Below are 19,202 nucleotides of genomic sequence, written 5' to 3'. Positions count from 1 at the left end.
TTTTCTTCACAGATGCTGCCAAACCTGCTGAGCTTTTCCAGCAACTTCTGTTTATGTTCCTGATTTAGAGCATCTGCAGTTCTTTCGATTTTTATTTACACAATAACTAATACTTAATTTTTTGTTCTTGATAGGTGTGAGAAAGAACCATGAGATTAAGCTATTGACTTCAGTGATGTTAGGTGCTGATAATTTTGTTCATTTGTGTTCTTGCATTTTGATCTGTTTTTCCACTTGACAATTTTATTGCATATAATTGTTGAATGTTTTTTTTAAATCAGAATAGTATCCCCTTAAAAGCAAGCATAAAAATAAAAATAATGACATTTCTTCATTATTAGCCAGTTAGGCCATGATAAATCCACAACATAATCCCCGCGTCATATTAAATATACTTACAATAGTACCACCAAAATCTTTTGTTCCAGTCGTGTCGATCAGTTTGATGTACTACATACTCATCCAGTATTGCTTTCTGGCAGTTTTCTCCACTATTGTGTGTTGTCTGTTTTTAAGAAGATTTAGAACAACCTATTAATTGTACTGGTGGAGCATTCAAGCATTTGCCCTCAGTGGTCTCCATGGAACAGATTTTCCTGCTTTTCATCCAAGTCACCAAACTTTGAAAAGTCAAGATCTCCCTTTGGAGGGAAACGAACTAGCATAAATAGCAAACCAGCTCTGTAAAATCTGTTCATTATCTATCAGTTGGCCCCAAAGTAAAAATTAATCCCTTCTAGAGCCAAGTTTATGGCACACACTGCCCAGCAGTCCTGGCTGACAGGAGCAAAATCATGCAAAGTGGGAAGCCAGTTAATATGAATTTAAAGTGAGAGAATGAAAATATGCAATACTTCATCTTTGCAAAAGAGTAAAATCTTTAACTTCTTTCCATTGCTTTAAACCCTGCTAATCAAAACAGATGGAAAGGTTCATCTTTGGTTGAATAACATGGAAATATATATTTATGCAGTTCAGAGTTGATGTTGGATCTCTTGGTATACATATGAATTAGATGGAAAGATAGGTTGGGCTTTCAATCTAATTTCCTGTTCAGAAAATTTGCAATGTGACAAATATCAATCTGTGAACAAAGAAAGCTTAATTACCCAATATAAAGGGCAGTTAACTAAATAAGTCCCTTACATGATAGGATGTCAATGAGGAACATTTTTTAAATTTTGGAACCAGGCCAAGCTGTGTGATATTCTGAGATCAATTAAACTCTCCCAAGCTTTAGTGAAACACAAAAAAGGAGAGTCAAAATCTTTTGATGGTTACTGTTGTATTGCCCAATTGTGCATGTTCTACATTCTGTTACTTCATTTGATGCTTCTGAAGTGGTGCATATGCAGGAAATTCGCATTGATTTTTGTGTATTTTTATTTGTATACAAATGTAAAATGTTTAAATACACACTTATGAATAGAGGTAACTTATCATAACCAATACTAATACCTGAAGGATTTTAACTTTTATAATCCCTGTACAGTGTGTTTTCTGGACTGTTGCTTTGAAAAATGTGCTATAGATGGTGCACACATTTCGTTGTTAGCAGTATCCAAATTACGTAACAATATCCCACAGTTGGTGAACAGTTGTTTTTTTGATTGGGGTAAAGTAGGAGTTCACACTCCTCAAATGTAGAGCACTGTTTGAGGTGATACCATGATGCAGTAGTTTCACAAATCCCAGCGTGGTGTTCCTTGATTAGAGGATGCATAGTGTGAAGGAAAAGTACAATTCCTGTTAGAGAGAATAGTCAACAGGTGCTTTGGCCACAGTATCCTGTACTCCCACAGTAGCAGTCATATCCAGAATAGTTTGTCAAGACCTTAATACCAACTGGTCAAGGGGCAGGGATGATGAGTGATCTGCTTCAAAACCGTTACCATTTCCATTGGTGTCAGACATTTAGATGAAGACTAGCACATGCATTGTGAGATAAACTCAAATGTTCTTTTTTCTATGAGACATTAGTTGTCTGAATTTCTTGAATGGCATTCAGCCACAAACAATAATGACAATAATCAGTTAATTTGTTTCACTTGGTATTGGGAAGTGGGGGGGTTGGTTGAAAAAGTAATATAGACCGGAGCATTTGGAGAGCTTCTTTCCTCACTTATTTCCTACATGTTTTCTTAACGTTTCTGTCAGGTCTTGAACATGCAGCATTACATTATCAACAATCCCCTGACATACACCTCAGAAACACATGCCAACCTTTTCCCACCCTTTTGAGGCGGAAGACGGATCCTTTGGTTAACATCTTATCCTAAAGGTGATAGCTCTGATGATCACATGCTCCCTCCATTTTGGTCTAAATAGTATGCTTATTTCCCTGGAGTGAAGGCTTATACTTTCTGTTACTAGTGAACCAAGCTGACATTTGCTGAAATATGCATTTTTAATATCAATTTGTCAAGTGCACTTTGACACAAAGTGCATTCAGGATCCAGAAAAATAACATCCAAAAATGAAACACACTCTTGTTGAACACATTGTATGTTGATATAGCAAGGAACCTGATAGAAGGTAGTGGTTTAAATAGCCATATTACTGAATAATTTATGTCCTGAATGTGGAACATCTTAAATAACAAGTATCTTTATATTCAGTGTTACTATGATAATGGCAATATGGGTCCACAGAGTTGGAACAGTGCAACTTTGAGTTTCATGACATACAAAGGGTTTTGAGACACTAATTTATAATCAATCAGATGGCACCCAGTGTACAGTCAGACAAATATGAAGAAAGACATTGAAAAATTGATTTTTCATTAGAACAGAAGCAATTGAGGTGCTTTGGAACACTTCTTTAAAATTGAGGGAATGGGCAAAATATTTATAATTACATTATTTCCGGTGATTGAGGGGTCTGGCATAAGGGAGCACAGATTTACAGTCAAGGAAAGTTAGAACATGAAGCGGGCCAGACATGTCAGATACATAGAGAAATGTATCATTACGAAGACTGTCAAAGTTGAAGAATTTGTTGGTTAAGTAGTTGAAAAAAGGGAGTGAAGAGATATGAAAATGGTTCCCAATAAGTGGTTAATACTATCTCAAATACTGTGGATGCTGGAGAACTGAATTAAAAACAAATTACTGGGGAAGTTCATCAGGTCTGGCAACATCTGTGGAGAGACAATCATGCCTCCTGTTGGGTGGTGTCAATATTTTGACACCACAACGGAAAACTTCTGTCTGCAGCAGTAAAAGTAGTGACCAGTGTTGATGGTGTATTAAATGGCCAGGAATTTGTGGTAGTAATGATTAAGCTGTTAGCATTCACCATCATTACTATTCTGAAACTGACAGCAATTCACGCAAAGGCAGTTAAATGTGGAAATCAAAAAGTTGTTGTCAGTGGTTCGATGTTTCTCCATAGTATGTTGCTAAAGCCCTTGTAAAATGAAACCCGTTAAAATCACTGACTAATGAGATTTTGCCTTGTTACACTGTTCTTGTGCTGTTAGAACCCTTGGAAAACGTGTCTTGTTGAATGAAGTCTAATTGGGTTTTTTAATGTCAACGGTGCTGTACTGAGTTCCCATCTGGCCTTGAAAAATGAGTTTTATATTTGTGGAAAGTTAAACTTACCCATTACGATTTATTTAAAAAATCTACATTCTTAAAATACTTTTATAATTTTTTTTCAGCTTCTATCTTCATATCACCTATATTTGACAATCACTTATTCTCTGTAAAATGGTACTTAAAAAGTGTAGGTTATACAGTACAAACTACTTTCTGGTTTACTGTTGCTACACACCTGGATATCCTGTTGACCTGGCACTAGATTCAAATTTAGTTTGTAAGATCTTTATGGGGCAGATTTTTTTCAAGTTCAGTAGCAAATGCTGTCACTTTGCTACAAACTGCAAAAGTCAGGCCATTGTTTGCATTGCTGTTGCTTTTTAAATAATTCTCTTCTTTTCTGAAGGCAGCAGTGCAGCCTCATTAGCTATGATGCTACCAAACTCAATAATTCCCATCTGTGGCAGAACTATGATGTAAAGGTCTATACAGGAGAATCTTGGAGCAAACATCACTACCATCCCTTTAATTAGTGCCATTGAATTTGAATACTGTGTTTGGGTTACAAGACAAGGTATCTCTTACTCTAGCATGATTGGGCTTAAATGGGCAACAGCTTAATTGACAGCAACTACTCATCTTTGCGTGGCACTTCTGATAAACTGAGAAGGATCAGAATAATTTGCAGATGGATAACAAAAACAGAAAGGAGAAAGGAGAATAATGGAAAGGCTGTGTATGGATAGGGGAGCAGACTGAAGGTACACAAACTAGAGAGGCTTTTGAGGAATATTTTTAAAGTTGAGAGGAATTTGACAAGTAGTCATGTCTTTTAACATTGTTCTGGTTAAAAGAAGTGCAGTGTCTCCAAGCTTCTGATATCATCCCAGGAAAGTTCTTCTGGATCCCCTTGGTATGCTTCCTATAAATGTATACTTTGGCTTTAGTACACTAACTGCAGCCTAGTAAATGATGTGTCTCATTAAGCATTCCCTTTGCTTTTGTATTGGCTGCCTTACTTACAAAATCAAAGATTTACATGGTTTCTACTTCTATATTTTTATTAACATCTGCCCACTTTAAAGATTTGTATTTCTGAATTCACGTCTCTGCTGTTTTATTCCTTTAAACGATTGCCATTCATTGTGAATTTTTTGGGGATCAAGCCTAGAATTTTTGGTATTTAAGTTTTCACTGCACTACATTTTAACACTGAACCATTTACAGTGAATTGTGAAACTCTCAGAATCATCACACTTTTGTAAGTATTTTTTGTATTCCTGTCATTTGCATAGATGCTCAACTGAAATCCGAGTTATAAACTGAATATACCTCCCTTGTAATTATATATTATCTATATGCATAACTTGGAGTATTTATCATGGGTTCTAAGTGCCAGGATAATTTCTATCCATGCAGTTGTACTGTTAAATTCTGCCTACACTACCTACTGATTCACTACAGGATCATCTATCTCTTGTTCTCTTAGCCTTATTGATCAATACAGTCTCCTTAGGCTTACAGTTTGAAATTTGCCACACTCATCAAGAGTCCTCTAGTGCCAGAAGCTATACCTCGGCATCATTGCAGAATAGTGTAGGTTAGATGGGCTTCAGATTGGTTTCACAGGTCGGCGCAACATCGAGGGCCGAAGGGCCTGTACTGCACTGTAATGTTCTATGTTCTATGAATCACACTGGAGTATCCATCATGCACTGACAGTGTTACAGGACTGCGTTAAGGTATTTTTATACTTGCAAAGTACAATTTATGGAGATACTTTTTTTCTTCTGTTCACTGTGCCTCCTAAATATAAGTTGCTCACTTTACAGATGCACCATAACCTAGCCAAGTATTGGTCCAATCGTCCACAATTTCATCAAAGGCTTTTCATGTATAGAATGACAGAGCATCATGCATGTATGTAACATCCTCATACATCCATGATTTGAAAGCACGTCCTTTACAAAATCAGATCAAAATATTCTACCCATGCCAGTCTGCCTTTGAATTCTGTTTAGGCCCAAACATATACTAAGCATTTCAATTATATACTATGAATTCAGTTGAAAAACCTCAAACTGACAAGTTTATTTTCCAAATGGATTTGATTGAGGGTCCAAAACTGCAAGGAGAGCTTTCAATCCTGATGACCAATCCAAAATCACCAAGCATTAAACTTCACTTGCAAAGAGCTTGCAAAATAGATACTATGCATCCCCAGGAAAAGATAAACATCTGGTTATATCAATAACCAGCAGATGGAGCTCTCAGTTCAGGTTTACAGAGCCCAGTGTTGTAAGGCAGATTTCAATTAAATTGACATTGTGCAGAGAATTTGAACCAGACGCAACCTAGTCTGCAAGCAGAGGAGCAATAAGTAAACCAGACAGTGATGTTGGTGTACCAAACTTAGAAAAAGAAGTTTACAAATGTTATGTCAGAAGTTTTTCCTCTATTCATAGGAGCTATTTCACCCATTGTTTACAAATTGGGAGAAAATCAAAACCACTCAGGCTTCTGCTTTTGCAGTCAAGAATTTTTGCAGAGAAAGTGGGCACTAGCTCTCTCCTGCCTGAACCATTTTCAGCATCGCCACCAGTGGATATTGAATGAGGCAAAGTCAGATCATCAACTGATGTGCCATGTTATAGGAACACCTTTGTAACGTAATAAAAGAGTTGCAAAGTCAGAGGTAGAGGGCTGACAGACAAGGGTCATTGTTCAATGTAGTATTCTGGAGTGACTCATCAGCAAAGCCAGACCATAGTAAGCTATTCAGATGTTTGGGGTTTTTATGTCTGGCAATATTTCGCAAACAACTGAAAGAAAACTTGTTCAGAAAAGGCTGATGTCGCCTACAGAACATTCCGGAGGCATGTCAGATTTTACCGGGGGAGGACAGTGTCGAAATGTGGAGAACTGGATCTTCCCAAACAGGACTGAGCTTGCCTGAAGTGGCTGTCGTAGTCTACCAGCTCCTTAACACTCATTATGTGAATTCTCATCATGAAATATAAACCTATTTCTGATTCAATAAAGAAGATTCATTTACACGTTTATATCACATTCTAAACAGGATATAACTCTATTGGTTATTAAAAACTCAAAAGCAACACCAATCAACTTTAATCGCCCATTGAGCAGTACAATGATGAAAATGTGGCCAACAGTTGCCGTAATTCTCTCTCGGTTGATGAATTTCTTAGTCATTTGTGAGGTATGGCTTGTTTTATATTTGGTTGCTGATCACAAACTTGGGAGATTTTAACTCTCTCACATTGTCAGGAAAACAGTAATTGAAATGGAATGACTCCTTGCCTGCTCTGTTTTATCATGTTCCCACTTTATCCATTGCCAAAGACAGTGGTGTTAAGGCTACACCTACCCACTGGGCTCCAAATCCATAAATTATGGTGCGGTAACATACAGGGGGTCCTGATGGCATTTTAACCCTTTCCACCCCTTGAAGTGATGACGTTAGGATGTTTGAGAATCAAATATGAACTTGAGAACTTTGTTCATGGATCTGGTTATGCCTAATCAAAAACATGCCCAAACTTCATTCTGAACCCATTCATTGAATGTCAGGAGTAAACACAGAGAATACTGGAGAAATTCAGCAGGTCTGGCAGCATTCTGAGGAGAGAGAACAGAGTTAACATTTTGAGCCTAGTCAGAAGTCACACAACACCAGGTTACAGTCCAATAGATTTAGTTGAAATCACAAGTTTTCGGAGCGTAGTCCTTTTGTCAAGTGAAGTCAAGGCTACCATTGACACCACAAACTGCCATTCTGAGCCTGGTATAACTTGTTCAGAACGGGAAGGGCAATGAGGTAAAGATGATTCATTCCAGCTCATGCATCAAGGACTAGGGTGTCACAGTCTCGGGATAAGGATTGACCCTTCAAGGATTGAAATGAGATCTCTTTTAATGCAAACTGTTGTGAAATTTTGAATTCTTTACTAACAGCATGACATCAAAACTAGTGGATAGTGAAGAAGGTTATCTTAGAGTACAAAGGGATCTTGATCAACTGGACCAATCGGCCAAGGAGTGGCAGGTGGAGTTTAATTTAGATAAATGTAAGGTGTTGCATTTTAGTAAGACAAACAGGGCACAACTTACACAGGTAATGGTAGGGCCCTGGAGAATACTGTTAAACTGAGACACCAAGGTGTTCAGGTACGTAATTCTTTGCAAGTTGCATCACATGTAGACAGTGTGGTGATGAAGGTGTTTGGCATGCTTGCCTTCATTGCTCAGACTATTGGGTGTAGAAGTTGGGACATCATGTTGGTGAGGCCACTTCTGTAGTACTGTGTACAGCTCTCGTCATCCTGCTATAAGAAGGATATTAAATTGGAAAGGGTTCAAAAAAGAATTACCAGGATGTTGCCAGGGATGGAGGGTTTGAGTTAGAAGGAGAGGCTGGATAGGCTTGGACATTTTTTTCCCCTGGAGAGTAGGAGGTTGAGGGGCATAAATAAGGTAAATTGTAAAGATCTTTCCCTAGGGTAGGGGAGTTCAAAATTAGAGGACATAGTTTTAAGGTGAGAGGAGAAAGATTTAACAGGACCTGAGGAGCAACATTTTCACACAGAATGTGATCTGTATGTGGAATGAACTGCTCGAGGAAATGGTGGATGCAGGTACGATTATAACATATAAAACACATTTGGACAGATACATCGATAGAAAAAGATTCAAGGGATATGGGCCAAAAGCAGGCAAATGGAACGAGTTTAGTTTGAGAAACCTGGTCAGTATGGATGAGTTAGGCCGAAGGGCCTGTTTCCATGCTGTATGACTCTGTGGATATTCAGTCATTGAAATATTTTCCTGTCAGACAGATTTTTGGATACTGTGAGAATATGGGATGGTGCAGATGTTGCTGAGATAGAAGTTCAGTCAGGATTTTAATGAATGGCAAATTGAACTCAAGGGGAGAATTGTCCAATGTCTATTCTTACCTCTTTTGTTATGTTCTAGTAAGCTCAGTTGGCTAGGTGCCTGGATTACAATGCAGAGTAACGCCAACAGTATGGGTTTAATTCCTGCACGAGCTGAGGTTACCATGAACATCTTTTCTTCTCAACCTCTACCTTCGCCTGAGGCATGATGACCCTCAGGTTAAACAACCACAAGTCATCTCTCTCTAATGAGAGGGCAGCCCTATAGTCTGGTAGGACAGTGGTGACTTTACTTCTACCTACTTTACAGTAGTATCAAATTGTGTTTGATACCTCGAGACATTATACTACTTTGGAGATGCTATTAAAATGCACCTTGTTGCTGATTTTTTAAAAAGAATCCTTAGCTGTCATGAATGTTCCACACAAGGCAAGTCTATGCTGTTTTTCCCTTTGACTCCCCTTCCCCAGTAACCATCCGTTGGTGTCAGCAAAGTGCCTCCAGATCTTTGTTTACAACCCACTAGCCACCACCCAGTACGTAGAATCTTAGTACCCAATTCAGACATATGGATTGAGTTAATTTAGTAACAACCAGGGATTAAAACTTGGTCCTACTTGGCTTGGTAGCAAACAGCAGTAACATGAAAAGAGTGCTATAGCTGTCTTAGAAAGTGAGAATTCAGAACTGATTCCTTCAAAAATGTCCTCTGGTGTTTTAGTTATTACACTTGAACACTCAATGGCATTACTTTCATTATCATTACAGTCCAAACTAAGACTCACAAAGTGCATTCAGATTTCAGTGTGACAAATTATTCATCTCTTTTGGTGGACAAATAATGAAGAGGAATCTCTAAAGTGGTGGCTGAATGTGTCTGAGCCAACATCAGATCAAAGGAGCAGTACTTTCCTATTCTCCTCCTGGCCATAGTTCTGTTTTCTCACGCAAGCAGTTATTGTCAGGAAAGTTTCAAGTATGTGGCGCCTCACCAATTCTCATTACTTACCCACTCAAAAAGCAATCTTCACTGGGAACAGGATCCACACTGCTTGTTATATTTTGTAGAGTTGTAGCTGGGCACTTTGGTGAATCTGTTCAAACATGTTGTTCCATTTGCTTCAGGAGTCTCCAGCAGGCTGGACATACTCAAATTCACAATGTGAAGCAAATTCTTCAACATTTCCTCTTGCTGATTTAAATGAGCTGCTGCTTCTTAGGTAAACCTTCAGGATCAAGGATGACTTTGTTCCCTTCCAAGGTTGTGGGTCCTGAGTTGACTAACAGTCCAATAGTGGATCAGCATACCCTGCCACAGGTGGGACAAGGTGATGTTTGAGGAGCAGGCTGGTTGTGATGGTCTGGTTTAGATGCTCAGGTTTTCACACACTCCTTCCACTGTTTGTATTTGGCCCCCATCTGGGCCTATTGAAAACATTAAAGGTGATTGGCACCTTTACAAGATCTTCTCCAGTTTGGGCCATCTTAAGCAGGAGATTTCCATGAGATAAAGGGAGATATTTGCATTAAATCAACAAGGCTTTGACGACATCCTTGAAGCATTCCTCTGCCTTCCTAATAACCACTTGCCATGATACAACTTGGAGTTGAACATCTGTTTTGGAAATCCTGTGTAAACCACATTAACAATATGGCCCACCTAATGCAGCTGACTGACTGGGACCAGTGCCTCAATTGTTGGCCTGAGAGATGATACTGATATTGGAGCATTTATCTTGCTAACGGATTTGCAGGACTTTTCAGAGGCATTGCTTGTCATGTTTCTTGTGGATTTGAGGTACCTTCTATACATTGTGCATGTCTCTCATATCCCATGACACAGCTCAATCTTAAAAAAAGTGGAATCAGTACAGAAGAATTGTCTCCACTTTCTGTATAAACTCTTGTGCTATAAAAAGTTAAATATAAAATTCATTCTGTCAAAGACTGAAAGAAGTGACTAATATGGAATAAATTTATAACATTTGTCATGAATGTGATTCAAAGGTATCTTTTTGTGGGACAGCAAACAGAATATATCAACAAATGCATTTATTACTTCCAGAATCTAGATTCATAGTCAGCTCTCGCTGTTGATACAGAGTCCTGTAGGATGAAATGACTTTGGTAAGACCCAGTCCTTTCATTCATGACTACAATGGCCACAGCAGAAAGAACATCCCACAAATTGGTGCAGTTAATCAAACAATACAACAGGATAGACAACAGATATTTCACAATGGTTCAGTCAGACTATTCTCCCAAAAAACACCATTAAGATATTGAATTGGCATAAACTGGAGACAGCTTTACCCTGCACTATATTTATGTGAGGATATTTTTAATGTTGATATTGGTTTACCACAGTGCAAAAGTTCTCAAGGCTCACCTCCTTGTCCTGGAGCAAAAAAATTAATGTGGATAAAATCATTCTGGTTGGAACATTGGAATACCAATAGCATGCAGGTTTGATACTGTGACACTCCTGCACTAAATTCCCAATATCCTCTCTCTGATAGGCAGAACGTATCAATTAGCTGGCAGATCATGTATAGATTCCACCCACCCACCGCCCCCCCCCCCCCCCCCACACAACTCCAAAGTGCTAAAGTAAGAAAAATGTCATTCAATTCTTTTTCTCAAAACTGATACATTTTGTTGAAAGTTTCTGTGTTTCACTCATCAGGACAACGTGCAAGAATACCAATTCAAGGAGAAGACCAGTATTACTACTGTGTGATAGGAGAGTACTGATTGGTTGGCAAGTGGACTCTGGTTGAGATGTTGCCATGGCGAATGCACCCATTATTTCTGATTGATTCACTGCAGAGCTTTGTTTAAATTTTAAACCAGGCCAGTTGGCTCCAATGGTTAGGGCTTTGTCCTGATGAATGAGTCAATGAATGGATGGCACCTAAAGTTGAGCAGGACACCTGGAGAGCTCCCATTCGTTTTGTCAGATAGCAGTGTGCGGTTTTGCTTTCCATTCAGCTGAACTGGAAGATGTGGCCTCGGTCTAATATCCCATCACCAGGCAACTCTAACAACAGTGCTGCATCTAGAGAACAATACTGAAATATGATATTGGATAATGTGTTCAGGATAACAGGAGGACTTTAGAGTGATTCAACATACAATTAGATGTCAAGCTGAGAGGTAATGTCTTCAAACTCTAAACTTTGATGGGCCAAAGTTACTCATCGCCTTTTCATGGGTCCCCTCAACTGTCCTCAGTGTAACTTCTAGTGGTTTATTTAAAATAAAACTACTTTGGCAGAGGCTTTGGAACAGTTGAGTTATGGTATTGTGTTGCACAGACAGGCATTGAGAAATATGTTCAAATTACTTTTATTTTTACTATAATTTCAGAACTGCAAACCAAATTCAAGATCTCCATTATTGCATTGCTTATGTAGTCTAGTGGGATGAACAACAGATTGTCAAGAGCATTCTTCATTATAGCCAAATCCTCAAATGCTGCCTATAAATCAATACAGTGTGCTGAATGAACCATTCCTGTCAGATTATCCTTCCCATATGGTTTCAGTCAGTGATAGCTCAGTGACGTGTTTAGGTAATAATCTGGAACATTTGACAAAGTCCAGTCAGAGAATGAAATCCAGAGCTCAGAGCAAATCATTAGACACATGGCAACTGATGTTTTTAAAGTGGTGAGCTAACGGAATAGCCCATAAATGTTTGTCAGAATCACAAGCAGATTATAATACTGGCGTTGTTGTTTGTGAAAACACATTAATGTACTTGTCCAGTATTGTTGAACTACCCACATTTGACTGTGCTGATCTGCAGAACAGATTAGATCATTCTTAAGAACAGCTTTCACTTTCATTAAACAGTACAACATGCAAACTGAACTACACGGATTAGAAAGGTCACAACCTCAATTCTTCATTTATGTAATATTCAGTAATCTCACCCAGGGCAATATATGAGCATCACAATTAGCTTCAGAATATTGAATACATTAATAAAGAATAAAAACTTCTGCCAGGCTTTCCATTTTTGAATATGAACCGCATGAAGAATAACAGAAATGAAATGTGTGTCATATGTGTTAATGGACTGTGAGAGTAATAGAGTGAGTCGACAAGAGTATGCAAGTACCAGACTGTGTTAATGGAGAGTGTGAGTAGCAGAGTGCAGCAACCAAGTGAGTGAGTAACAATGCACCAGTGGAGTGCGTGAGTAACAGAATGCGCCAACGGAGTGTGAGTAGCTGGGTGCATGAGTAACAGCATGCGCCAACGGAGTGCAAGAGTAATAGAATATGTTAACAGAGTATGTGAGTAACACCTGAGTTCTGCACTGGGAACACAGCAGCTAGATTATGTTCCACAAATAACCACGCTCTTCCAATCCAGGAAGTCAGGGTGCCTACAGTATATTTTCTTCATTACAGATCATCTGTTTAACACTCTATGCCCACCTCCCTAAATCTCAACCCCAATCTCTGTGCTGTTCCTGTCCTATCTTTCCCCATAACTTGTTGAGATCAATTAGATCTACCCTCTGCTCCCTCATACCCATTACCATTGAATGTCTACCAATCAATTATTCTTCCTGGCCTTGAGACCAGTAAATCTTCTAAATAATTTCATATCATGAAATACTGACTCTATCCCCTTCAAAATCTCCATTAGCACCCCCAACCTCAGAAGTCCCACCTTGGAGTCCTCTGTCATTGTAAACACCTTATTGCAACCTGCCTTCAATCTATTCTCCTTTCCAATGACCTGAAATGTGAGTGTTCTGTGAATATGCCTTCAAATCTGACCGTGGTAGCTGGTGGAATTTAAATGTGGTTTATAAACCAAGAACTATAAAGCTGCTTTCAATAAAGGTGATCATGAAACTGTCATCACTTCTAGTAAAAAAAATGTGGTTCACTAATAGCCTTTAAGGAAGAAAATCTGCCGACTTTCCCTGATCTGTCCTACATGTGACTCCAGGCCTTTAGTAATGTGATGGTTCCAGCCCTCCTATATGGCTCTGAGATGTGGACTGCCTACAATAGACACCTGAAGGCACTGGAGCAGTAACACCAGTGCTGCCTGCGCAAGATCCTGCGAAGCTGCTGGGAAGAAAGATGCACCAACACCAACACCCTCGACCAGGCCAGCATCCCCAGCATCAAGGCACTGACCACCCTTGATTGACAATGATGGGTTGGGCATGTCGTCCGCACCGACACGAGACTCCCCAAGCAGGCACTCTACTTCCAGTTTCGAAACAGCAGGTGAGGCCCAGGTGGACAGAGGAAGCGTTCAGTCATACCCTCAAGGCTTCACTGGCAAAGTGCATTCCCACTGACACTTGGGAATCACTGACCTAAGACTGTCCAAAGTGGAGGAGGAGCATCCAGGAAGATGTCAGGCACCTGTAGACTTGCCATCCAGATAAAATGGAAGCCAGGCAAAAACAGCGAAAGGAGTACGATGCCACACCAACGCCCTACCCACCCCTTCCCATGACGACCTTCTGCCCCAGATGTAACAGAGCTTGCAGTAGCCATATTGGTCTGTGCAGCCACCTACAGACTCACCATGAGAGTGGAAGAGAGTCATCCTCATCTACGAGGGACCATCGATGATGGTGATGAGTAATGTGGATGACTCTTAACTGTCCTCTGAGATGGCGTAGCAAGCTACTCAGTTGAAGGGCAATTCAGGATGGGCAACAAAGCCCACATGCCACAAAAGTATAAAGGAAAGAAATCTCTTCTATCCCCAGCAGAGTCCTGTTAGTTTACTTCTTCCTCATTGATGTGTTGGCCTATGGTGATGTCAAAGGATATCAGGCAAAGCAATAAAATGAAACATACTGATTCAGTAGTGGAATGGATACATGGACAGCACGGTGTCTCAGTGGTTAGCACTGCAGCCTCACAGCGCCAGGGACCCGGGTTCGATTCCAGCCTCGGGTGACTGTCTACGTAGAGTTTGCACATTCTCCCCGTGTCTGCGTGGGTTTCCTCTGGGTGCTCCGATTTCCACCCACAGTCCAAAGATGTGCAGGATAGGTGGATTGGCCATGCTAAATTGTGTTCAGGTGTGTGTGGGTTATAGGGGGATTGGTCTGGGTGGGATGGTCCAAGGGTCAGTGTGGACTTCTTGGGCCAAAGGGCCTGTTTCCACACTGTAGGGATTCTATGATCTATGATATGAGATTGTATTGCAATTTAAGTGTTAGACAATGCAGCAATGTTAATTTTGTGTAAGACAAGAAAAGAAATGTAGAACCCAGCACCAATGGAACAGAAATAAAAGTAGAAAATGCTACAAATACTCAGCAGGGCAAGCAGGCCTCTGTGGAGGGAGGATGTTAATGTAGGTCAATGGCCTTTTGTCAGTACCAGGAAAACTTAGAGATGTAACAGGTTTTGAGTAAGTACAGAAATAAAGAACGTGTGCAGGGAGAAAATAGCAAAAAGGGGGCATCTGGGAAGAGTGGAAGACAAGAGTGATTTTCAAAAATGACAAAAGGTGTATGATACTACAAGGCAAACAGGGATGATAACGGGACAAGTAAAGAAAAGAAAGTTGGATCTTAGAGGAGATATAAACAAAATAGCAGAATCATTTTGAACAGCTGCTATTTGAAAGAAAAATCTTCCAATTACAGTGTTGGCACCTGTCACAACCTCCGCTCCTTTGTTAATTATTTCACCCTCTTCCTGTCTGTCCATTACCATGGCAACATATATGATCTTGAGCTAAGATTCTGACCCTAATCCTTTCCATCCCAAGTCTATTACTTTTACCATATTAGTATCGTCACTGCATCAGCCCATCTGATGCTGAAAAGCTTATTGATGCTTTTAATACCTCCAGGTAGTTCAACGCTGTCCTGGCCCGCTTCTCATTTTCTACACTTCATACATCTAACTTTGTCCAAACTTCTGCTGCCCATAAAGTAAGATGCACCAAGTCCCAGTAACTCTCCTACCTGAACTCACTAATCTACATTAACTCCTGCTTTCAGAATGACTCAATTTTCACTTCTCAACTTTGTCTTAAAATCTATCCATGGCCTCATGCAGGATTGATCTGAATTAGGTGGTCACCTAAGCACTAGGCTTTAAGGACCACCAAGTTACACTTCACTTTGCCAAGTAAATGAGAGAAAAAGTTCGAACTCCTAATTTTTCTCTATATTTAATGTTGAGTTGGGGCAGGAGAGGAGGCAGCAATGTCATAGTTCACCTAGGTGGCCAAACTCCAGGGCTGGCCCTGGCCTCATTCCTCCCTATCTCTGTAGCCTCCTCCAGCTTCATGAGTTTATAAGATGATCAGAAATAGGAGTAGGAGTCCATTCAGCTCATTGAGCCTGTTCAGCCGGTCAATAAGATCCTGACTGATCTGATTGTGGCGTTTAGTCCACATTTTGTGCTCAACCCTGCTAACTCTTGACTCTAGTCTCAACTAGATATCTGTATATAAGGTTTTGGAGTAGATCTGTAGCTCGGGTTGTGGGTGTTGAGGTTGGTTGGCTCGCCGAGCTGTTTTGTTGTTCCGCAGATGTTTCGTTACCGTGCTGGGTAACCATGCTGTAGTGTTCTACATCAGATAAACAGGAAGGAAACTAACAACAAGAGTACATGAACACCAACTGGCTGCAAAAAGACATGACCAATACTCACTCATCTCAATCCACATGGACAAGGAGAACCACGACTTTGACTGGGACAACACCAAGATCCTGGGACAGGCTAGGCAGAGACAAGCACGAGAATTCCTGGAAGCGTGGCACTCCACGAAGCAGGCTATTAATAAACACATTGAACTCGACCCCATGTACATTCCACTACAGAGGAAACCCGGAAGTGAGGCAATCCATCGCAACGGACCCCAGAGTTTAAAACCCAGGCGGGAAAACACACCAACGCTTCATCTGAGGCTGTTACCCAGCTCGGTAACGAAACGTCTGTGGAACAACAAAACAGCTCGGTGAGCCAACCAACCTCAAGATATCTGTCTAACTCAGCCTTGAATACATTCAGTGACCCAACCTCCACTACCTCTGGGTTAAAAATTCCCAAAGATTCTGACAGAAGAAATTCCTCCCTATCCCTGTCTTAAGCCTCATTTAGAACCTGTGCCCCTGGTTCTAGGCTCTCCCATGAGTGGAAACACTCTCCCAAAATCTACCATGTCAATCCCCCTCATAAAATTATGTCTCAATAATATCACCTTTCATTCTTCTGAACTCCAGTAAGCATAGGCCCAATCTTCTTAGCCTTTCCACAGCCTCGTCATTCTATGAAGCAGCCTGGTCAACCTTCTCTGAATTACTTCCAGGAGGAAAGGAGACTAGAACTGTACACAGTCCTTCAGCTGCACTCTCACCAATGCTCTGAGTAATTTTAATAAGACTTCCCTATTTCTATGCTCTATGGTCCTTGCAATAAAGGACAACATTCCATTTGCCTTCCTAATTATGTGCAGTGCCTACATACTAACATTTATGATTCATTTAAAACCTCTGTATTTCACCACCCTGCAATCTCCCTCCAGTTAAATAATATTCTGCTTTCATTTTCTTCTTGATAGAGTGGAAAACCCCACATTTTCTTACACTACACACAGTCTGCCAATATTTTTGCCTATTCACTTAATCAAACTCTTCATCTCCAACTGCTGTCGAGACATCAATCGCCTCAACCGCTCCACCCCTCTCACCCACTCCAACCTCTCCCCCGCAGAACGTGCAGCCCTCTGTTCCCTCCGCTCCAACCCTAACCTCACTATAAAACCCATGGACAAGGGAGGCACAGTTGTAGTATGGCACACTGACCTCTACATCGCCGAGGCCAGGCGCCAGCTCTCCAACACCTCCTCCTACCGCCCCCTTGATCATGACCCCACCCCTGAACACCAAAACATCATCTCCCAGACCATCCATAACCTCATCACCTCAGGTGACCTCCCACCCATAGCCTCCAAACTTATCGTTCCCAACCCCACACCACCTGTTTCTATCTCCTTCCCAAAATCCACAAACCTGACTGACCTGATCAACCCATCGTCTCTGCCTGCTCCTGCCCCGCCGAACTTATTTCCACTTATCTCGACTCCATTTTCTCCCCCCTGGTCCAGGAACTCCCCACCTACGTCCGTGACACCACCCACGCCCTCCACCTCCTCCAAAACTTCCGATTCCCTGGTCATCAACACCTCATCTTCACCATGGACTTCCAGTCCCTATATACTTGCATTCCCCATGCAGATGGCCTAAAGGCCCTCCACTTCTTCCTCTCCTGCAGGCCCGACCAGTCCCCCTCCACTGACACCCTTATCCACTTAGCTGAACTCGTCCTCACCCTTAATAACTTCTCCTTCAACTCCTCCAACTTCCTACAGACAAAGGGGGTGGCCATGCGATGCACATGGGCCCAAGCTATGCCTGCCTCTTTGTAGGATACATGGAACAGTCCCTCTTCTGAAGCTATGCTGGCCCCATCCCCCACCTCTTCCTCCGTTATATCGATGACTGTGTCAGCGCCGCCTCGTACTCCCACAAGGAGCTTGAACAGTTCATCCACTTTACTAAAAACTTCCACCCCAACCTTAAGTTCACCTGGACCATCTCCAATACCTCTCTCTCCTTCCTGGACCTCTCTGTTTCCATCTCTGGCAACCACCTGGAAACCGATGTCTATTTCAAGCCTACTGACTCCCACAGCTGCCTAGAATACACCTCCTCTCACCCACCTTCCTGCAAGAATGCCATCCCCTATTCCCAATTCCTTTGCCTCCTCCGGATCTGCTCCCGAGATGAGGCATTCCACTCCCGGACATCCCAGATGTCCTTGTTTGTCAAGGATCGCAACTTCCCCTCCCCTCCACAATGGTCGAAAACGCCCTCGACCACATCTCTTGTGTTTCCCACAACTCATCCCTCACACCCCCCCCCCCCGCAATAACAACAAAGACAGAATCCCCCCTCGTCCTCATGTACCACCCCACCAACCTCCGGATTCAACGCATCATCTTCCGCCACCTGCAATCTGACCCCACTACCAGAGACATTTTTCCCTCCCCACCCTTATCTGCTTTCCACAGGGACTGCTCTCTCCATGACTCCCCTGTCTGCTCCACACTCTGCACCAGCCCCACCATCCCTGGCACTTTTCCCTGCAACCACAGGAAGTGCTACACCTGCCCCTACGCCTCCCCCCTCACCCCCATCTTAGGCCCCAAGAAAACCTTCCACATTAAACAGATGTTCACCTGCACATCTGCTAATGTGGTATATTGTATCCGCTGCTCTCAGTGTGGCCTCCTCTACATCGGGGAATCCAAGTGGAGGCTTGGAGACCGCTTTGTGGAACACCTATGCTCAATTTGTGACAAACAACTGCACCTCCCAGTCACGAACCACTTCAACTCTCCCTCCCACTCCTTGGATGACATGTCCATCCTGGCCTCCTGCAGTGCCGCAACCCAAAGGTTGCAGGAACAGCACCTCATATTTCACTTGGGAACCCTGCAGCCCAATGGTCTCAATGTGGACTTCACGAGCTTCAAAATCTCCCCAACCCCCAACCTCATCCCAAAACCAGCCCAGCTCGTCGCCGCCTCCTTGACCTGTCCGTCTTTTCTCCCACCTATCCGTTCCTCCCACCTCACTGACCAACCCCCACCCCCACCCCCACCTACACCTTTACTAGCTTCAGCCCTGCCTCCTTGACCTGTCTGTCTTCTCTCCCACCTATCTGCTCCA

At 41.7% G+C, this 19,202-nt stretch overlaps 1 long non-coding RNA gene across 1 annotated transcript in view; it reads right to left on the bottom strand.

The window, feature by feature from the left end:
• Positions 1-403: 403 nt before the first annotated feature.
• LOC125486191 overlaps positions 404-19,202 on the bottom strand; it is a 32,947-nt gene continuing 14,148 nt past the window's right edge. The window contains exon 3 of the long non-coding RNA XR_007264879.1: positions 404-505. This is a non-coding gene — a long non-coding RNA (uncharacterized LOC125486191). The remainder of the gene's footprint in view (positions 506-19,202) is intronic.

The sequence above is a fragment of the Rhincodon typus genome, chromosome 26, assembly GCF_021869965.1.
Source record: "Rhincodon typus isolate 14 chromosome 26, sRhiTyp1.1, whole genome shotgun sequence".
In the NCBI taxonomy this organism is placed as follows: domain Eukaryota; kingdom Metazoa; phylum Chordata; class Chondrichthyes; order Orectolobiformes; family Rhincodontidae; genus Rhincodon; species Rhincodon typus.
This window is presented reverse-complemented; position numbering and strand designations above follow the sequence as displayed.